Genomic DNA, 7,482 nt, shown 5'->3' with positions numbered 1-7,482 from the left:
TCTGAGCCTTACTTTGATTGTATCATTAGAATTGACGTGGGAGACAGGAAGGTGGGGTAGGGATGGTCACGCCCATTTGGCAGATGGACACACTGAGGCTTGGGAAGGAGGAAGGGGAATTGAGGGACTGAGGACAAGGTGGCTCCCAAGTTAAACCCTGGGGTGGAGGTGGAGCTGGGCTGGTACCAATACCACAAGCGTTTTAAGCTTCAGTTGGAGCAGGGCCTGAGGTCCGACCTGGAACGTGAAGGGCAAGGAGAGGTCTGAGATGGGCTGGAGGAAGTTGGGGAGGGGAGGGGTTGGCTCTGTCTGGTGGTATTTCTGATTTCTGTCCAGCTGTGTCCAGCTGGGATGGACCAGGCGCCATGAGGAGAGATCAAAGGGTAGGACATATCAGTGGCTTCAGACAACACTTTTTTTTTTTTTTTTGAATCAGTGTCTCTCTGTCACCAGGCTGGAGTGCAGTGGTGCAATCATAACTCACTGCAGCCTTGACCTCTTAGGCTCCTGCCTCAGCCTTCTGAGTAACTGGGATTACAGGCATATGCCACCACACCCAGCTAATTTTTTATTTTACTTTTTGGAGACACGGGTTTTTGATATGTTGACCAGGCTGGTCTCGAATTCCTGAGCTCAAGCAATCCTCTCATCTTGGCCTCCCAGAGTTCTGGGATTACAGACATGGGCAACTACACCGGCCTAGACAACAGTTTCTTTCTCTTTTTTGAGACAGGGTCTCACTCTGTCCCCTAGGCTGGAGTGCAGTGGTGCAATCGCGGCTCACCACAGCTTCAACCTGGTGGGTTCAAGTGACCCTCCCACCTCAGCATCCGAGTAGCTGAGACTATAGGCTTACACCAACAGGCCAGGCTAATGTTTTGTTTTTTGAGATGGAGTCTCACTCTGTCACCCAGGCCAGAGTGCAGTGGCATGATCTCAGCTCACTGCAACATCTGCCTCCCAGGTTCAAGCAAGTCTCCTGCCTCAGCCTCCCAAATAGCTGGGATTACAGGCATGTGCCACCACACCCAGCTAATTTTTGTATTTTTAGTAGAGATGGAGTTTTACCATGTTGACCAGGCTGGTCTTGAATTCCTGGACTCAAGCGATCCGCCTGCCTCAGCCTCCCAAAGCGTTGGGATTACAGGCTCAAGTCACTTGCCAACGCGTTATTTCATTAAAAGACCTGTTTAGGGGTTTGCCTCTCCTCTTGTACTGAGACCTCGCTGAGATGGGGGCAGGATCAGGTTGAGGGAGGAGGTGTTCCATGAATGTTTGTAGCAAACAGGGTGTTTTTCCCCACAAAGGGTCTCTCATGTGATTATTTATTTATTTATTTTAAAGAGACAGGGTTGCACTATGTTGCCATGTTGGCCAAACTGGTCTGACCTCAGGGGATCCGCCCACTTCGGCCTCCCGAAGTGCTGGGATTACAGGCATGAGCCACTACGCCTAGCCTTCTTTTGAGACAGGGTCTTGCTCTGTCACCCAGGCTGGAGTGCAGTGGTGCAATCTCAGCTCACTGCAGCCTCAACATACTGGGCTCAAGTGATCCTCCCACCTCAGCCTCCCCAAGTGGCTGGGACTGCAGGCCTGCACCACCATGCCTGGTTAATTTTTAATTTTTTTTTAGAGCTAGGGTCTCTATGTTGCCCAAAGCTGGTCTCAGACTCGCCCTGCCTCCCATGTGATCTCCCCAGAAGCCCGCCCTGTAGCTATGCAGGGCCCATGGGCTGAGAAATGTTTGGGGAAACAGAGTCTGGGTGTGTTGCCTAAATCAGCCAGGCTGGCATGGGGAGCCAGGATTCAAACCAAACTCTGGGGATCCCCTTCATTGCCTCTGGTCTCCTGGAAGGGAGAGGGGGCAGGAGTTCAGATCCCTCCCACCTCAGAGATTCTGGGCCCTCCTTAAGGAGTTGGGGCAGGGGTGGAGCCCACAGGAGGTAGGAAGGGGCCTGCTCACTGAGGCCACACGGGGGCACCAGAGACCAGAGGAGGGACAGGCACCCCAGACAGCATTAGGGAACCGGAGATAGGCAAGGGCTCCTGAGTGGGAAGATGGGCCTCTCCTCCGCTACCCCTCGTGGACACCCCTGGTGAGGCCTCTGGGCCCTGTCTCACTCTCTGTGTGACCTCAGGCAAGTCCCTTAAGCTCTCTGGTAAGTTCTCAGAAAGGTCCATTCCCAGCCATCTGTCCATCCCCATACAGTATAGCTGAGTGGACACTGAGTTCCAGGGCTGAGGCCAGGGTTGCACAGGGCTGCTCAGGGCAGGGCTGGGACAGGCATTCGGCACTTCTCGCCTTTCACGTGATTCTTTCTGGTCCTTTATTAGTTTTTGTCACATCTGTCTTGCAAGCCTCAATTTCCTTGTCTTTAAAAGGGAGTTGGGTCCGGGTGCGGTGGCTCATACCTGTAATCCCAGCACTTTGGGAGGCCAAGGTGGGAGGATCACTTGAGCCCAGGAGTTCAAGATCAGCCTGGGCAACATAGTGAGACCTCATCTCTACAAATAAACTTAAAAATTAGCTGAATGTGGTGGTGCAAGCCTGTAGTTCCAGCTACTCCGGAGGCCAAGGTGGGCGGATCACTTGAGCCCAGGAATTCAAGACCAGCCTGGTCAACATGGTAAAACCCTGTCTCTACTAAAAATACAAAACTTAGCCTGAAATGGTGACACACATCTGAAGTCCCAGTTACTTGGGAGACTGAGAAAGGAGAATCACTTGAACCTGGGAGGCGGAGGTTACTCCTGCCTAGGTGACAGAGTGAAACCATGTCTCCAAAATAAATAAATAAATAAAAATAAAGGAGGAGGGTTGGGCCCCCTGCTCATTCCTTTACAGCTCTAATGGAAGGAAGTCTGTAAAGACTCAGTCTCTTTTTGAGCTTATTCCAGCCTCAGCAAGCAGCCAGGCCTCCAGCCCTGACAGCCAGAAGCAGCTCCGGGGCATGGCACCATGTTGTCTCAGCAGATCTATTTTCTTTTTTTTTTTTTTTTTTTTAAGACGGAGTCTTGCTCTGTCGCCCAGGCTGGAGCACAGTGGCCGGATCTCAGCTCACTGCAAGCTCCGCCTCCCGGGTTCACACCATTCTCTTGCCTCAGCCTCCTGAGTAGCTGGGACTACAGGTGCGCGCCACCACGCCTGGCTAATTTTTGTGTGTGTGTGTATTTTTAGTAGAGACGGGGTTTCACCATGTTGGCCAGGATGGTCTCGATCTCCTGACCTCATGATCCGCCTGCCTCAGCCTCCCAAAGTTCTGGGATTACAGGTGTGAGCCACCGCCCCCGGCCAGGGATGGGTGAGTCTTGACAGGAGGAGACCTCCTGAGAGCCTCAGTTGCACCCTGTCCGGGCAGTCAGGCCACTCTCTTTCCTTTCCTTCTCCCCAGGATACCTTCATTCAAATGCCTCCTCCACGGTCAACTACTCCCCAGGTACAGGAGGGCCCAGCTACCCCCTGCAGCCTCTCACTCATCCTGCAGGCCCCTTTGGTACTGAGGGACGTCACTAGCTCTCTCACCCAGCTCTGCGGGGAGCAGTTACGCTCATAACAGCTTGCAAGTGTATGGGGCCTCTTGGTATCTCCAAGTGACTTTAGATCTATTCTCTTCACAAGGGCCACGCTAGGAGAGAGTTATTACCCTCCTTTACAGACTAATGCATGGAAGCTGGGGAGGGAAGTGGTGCCAGCCTTGAGCTCCTTCCTTGAGTTCAGACCCGCCCTGCAGAGGGCAGGTGTGTGGGGGCAGGGAGAGGCCCTGAGAACCCAGCACGAGGAAGTGGCAGGGAACCCCGTGTCTGCCCCCAGGGAATAGCCCTCTGAGGCTGGGAGCGCAGACACAAGGCAGGTTGCCGGGGTCTGCGGCATCCTGGCCACATTGAAGGGCCACTGAGCCCAGGGTTGGGGAGTCCCCTTCCTTAAGGTCCTGAGAATCAGCCTCCAAGGGGAGGTCTAGGATGAGAGTCTCCAACCCTGGCCTCGGGAAGCAGCTCCCACCGATGGTTCTTCAGGGCTGGCAGGAATGGCGGCCGTTCCCTGCTGCTAACCACTCTGGAAACGTGCATGTGGCATGGTGGCCCACTCCTACCCAGGTCAGGACATGAGAGGCTGGCCTTGGGTCATGCAGCCCTGCCTGCTGTGTATAATGGAGAACTGCACTTGTTCTGGTGTGAGGGACAAATGAGCTTCCCAGTATGGCTACCAATGGCCGTCCCAACCTTTCTCTGAGGGAGGAGCGCAGGCGGCAATATGATTGGAGCTGGGGAGCTCCCTAAGCCCGCCCTTGAGCCTCAGATATCCGGCTCTTATTTGAAGGTGCGTCTGTTGGGATGGCTTTGGGGAGGAGCTGATGCAGATGCTGGGGGTGCGGACCCCCCAGTACCCCAGCTAGTCCTGGCAGCCCCCTCCCCCACCCCATCTGCCCGGCACCAGGGGCGTGTCCTATGAAAAGTCCAAAGCTCCAAATGGGTGGACATATGGTAGTTTCATCATCCTGGTTTTTCTTCCAGAAACCTTCCCTGCACTGCTCCAAAAGCCATAGGGGCTCCCACGCTCTGCAGCGGCTGCAGCCCCATGTGGTTTTACAATTATCAGTCCCTCTGGGTGCACAGGAAGCCAGGCCCCAGCCCCCTTGGCCACCACCTCTCTGGCCTACAGGCGCCGCTGAGTCTGCGGGCTGCTTCAGGGAAGGGTAGGTCCCGCCTGTTTTGTTCTGGGTGTTGGGTGAGGTGCCCTACTCCCTGCACCCCACCCAACTAACCTCCCTGGGGTGCTTGGCAAAGGCCACTCAAGGTGGGTGTCCTCGGGCTCTGCCTCTGTGGGCCGCGTCTGTTCCTGAATTAGGGCTTGAGGAAACAGCCTTAGTGGGGGAAGAGGGCTGGCTAGAGTGGCAGAGCTCGGATTTGAACTCAGGGCGGTCTCCCCAAGGCTGCCCTCCATGTGCTGCCAGACCTGGTACGCTGGGATACAGGAACAAGAGTGGTGGCCGGGTGTCCTCACCTCCCAACTGTCATCACCTTGCTGTCCATGGCGGGGCAAGTCCTATGACTAGCCCATTTGATTTATTTTATTTTATTTATTTATTTTTGAGACGGAGTCTTGCTGTGTCGCCCAGGCTGCAGTGCAGTGGTGTGATGTTGGCTCACTGCAACCTTTGCCTCCTGGGTTCAAGTGATTCTTGTGCCTTGGCCTTCCAATGGCCAGGCTGGTCTCGAACTCCTGACCTTAAGTGATCCACTCTCCTCGGCCTCTCGAAGTGCTGGGATTACAGATGTGAGCCACCCTGGGCGGCCATTATTTTTTACTAGGCTATTCTTCTAGAACACTCATTTGAGATTAAGAACAGGGCACTGATTGGATTTGCGGTTAGCTTGTTTTCTAAGGAGAAGAAATGTTTATTTTTTAAAAATTTCTTAGAGACAGTGTCTCACTGTGTTGCCCAGGCTGGAGTACAGCGGTGCCATCATAGCTCACTGCAGCCTCAAACTCCCAGGCTCAAGTGATCCTTCCACCTCAGCCTCTCTAGTAGCTGTGACTACCTACAGGCACCCATCACCACTCTCAGCTAATTTTTGTTTTGGTGGAGATGGGGGTCTTACTATGTTGCCCAGGCTGGTCTTGAACTCCCGGCCTCACACAACCCCACCCCACACAACCCCACCCCATCCCCAACCTTGATCTCCCAAAGTGCTGGGATTACAGGTGTGAGCCAAATCCAGCCAGAAATGTTTGTTCTGAATGAGATTGTACAAGGAACTGCAACATAGAAAACAGCTGTGCATGGCCAGAGGCAGTGGGCGGCGGGCCCTTTGCCTCTTGGGTCCTGGGCTGTGAGGTGCTGCATGGGTGGGACCCAGGACAGATTGCCCCGAAGGCCTCAGTCCAGGGGCTCTGGGAGCTGGGTGGCAATGCCCCTCCTTTGCCCCAGGCCAACCTCCGAAGAGGGGGCTTCTCCCCCAGGGTCCTGGCCAGCTAGGGAGCTGGGGAGGAGGCAAGCGCGGGGGCTAGCCCTCCAGGTGGGCGGCCACATCTCTGACCACACCCTCTGGCCCTCCCTGAACCCCCATCACAGCCCAAAGATGACCCCCAACCTATAGAACCGAAACCAGGGCTATGAACTCTGTGGCAGACACCTGCCCTCGGCCCCTTTCAAGCCTCAGATCAGCAGGCACTTCCTGGGGCAGCCCCAGGGGGTTCACAGCCCCTCTGTCACCCCACAGAGTCCTGCAGGTGGAGTGCTCAGGGAAGGAGAGCGGGCGGCCAGGCAGCACTTCCCTTCTGGCCTTCCCTGTGCCACGCAGGGGCACTGCTACGTTCTGTGCCTTCTCTAATGTGCTCCACCTCTCTTGGGTGACCCCTGCCCCAAGCTTTCAGGACCCCAGGCTGGAGTGACAGCTCTTAACCTTTAATGTGGGTCTCTCAGCCCTGAGTACAGCTGCAGTCTAAGGATGGGGTTGGGGGGATCTACCATTTTTTCCTTTTAGTGTGTGCTTTGGATTAGTAGCCCGATGGAAAGCATGCTGGAATTGGATGGCCTGGTTTGAATCCACTTCTACCACTTTTGTTATTTCGGTGGTCCTCAGTTTTGGACTCTCCCTCTGTGAAATGGGGGAACGTGAACTTCCTGATTGTGAGGGTGCAGCTCCACCTGGCACAGGGCGAATGCCCACAGGTGGCGGCTGAGTGGTGCAGGGAGGACCGGTCAGCCCTGCAGCAATTGAAGCATCCACTGGCACTTCAAGTACTGGTCATAGGACCAGACGCCACCACACCGGCTAGGCGCAGAGCACGCACCTGGGTCCCTGAGACCCTCAGGCCCGTTTCTGTCCTGCCTTCTTCTGCCAGAGGGGCTGGGGCAGCCTGCACCCATGGCACCTCAAGTCTGCACCCTTTTATGAAGGCTCACTAATGGGTCACCCTTCCCTCTGCTGGTATAAACAGTCCCCCATCTGTGACATCACCTGGGCCTGACTGGCCCCACCCTTACTTGCATGTTTGTCACGGGCTATCTGCTTTGTCTTCAGAGGCCCAGCTTCCCTGTATTTAAACCGCCCTTGGGGCTAGCAAGGACCCAGGCTGGCTCCAGAGCCCAGAAGCCCTTGTTTACTTGACGCCACCCAGTGCCGAGGGCCCCGCAGGTGCCCACTCATCTGTCTGTGGCTGAGGGGTGCCAGCCTAGGCCTCAGTTATCAACATTCTCCCAACTGCTTTCCCCCTCTCACCCCAAGTGAACTCCTGCTTAGCTCCCACCTCACACAGGGAAGGGGGCATCATCCCCTGGAAACCGTTTTCCCCGCAGGCCAGGCCCTCTTGGTAGCAGGGGGCAGCTACTGCCCAGCAGACCAGGATTGGGCAGGGTTGGTCACCTTGCCCCGGCGGCCTTGCCACTCTGTCCCTGCTGGCATCACCCCCGCAGACACCAGGGGAGGACGACCCAGGACTGCTGCCCCTGGAAAAGACAAGGAAGCACCCGAAGCTTC

At 55.5% G+C, this 7,482-nt stretch overlaps 1 protein-coding gene across 4 annotated transcripts in view; it reads left to right on the top strand.

The window, feature by feature from the left end:
• Window positions 1–7,482, top strand: part of ARL2 (ADP ribosylation factor like GTPase 2) — a 218,820-nt gene that overhangs the window by 35,847 nt on the left and 175,491 nt on the right. The gene's annotated exons all lie outside the window — the stretch shown is intronic.

The sequence above is a fragment of the Macaca thibetana genome, chromosome 14 (genome assembly GCF_024542745.1).
Source record: "Macaca thibetana thibetana isolate TM-01 chromosome 14, ASM2454274v1, whole genome shotgun sequence".
Lineage (NCBI taxonomy): Eukaryota > Metazoa > Chordata > Mammalia > Primates > Cercopithecidae > Macaca > Macaca thibetana.
The sequence above is the reverse complement of the archived record's forward strand: the minus strand, read 5'-3'. Positions and strand labels throughout refer to the sequence as shown.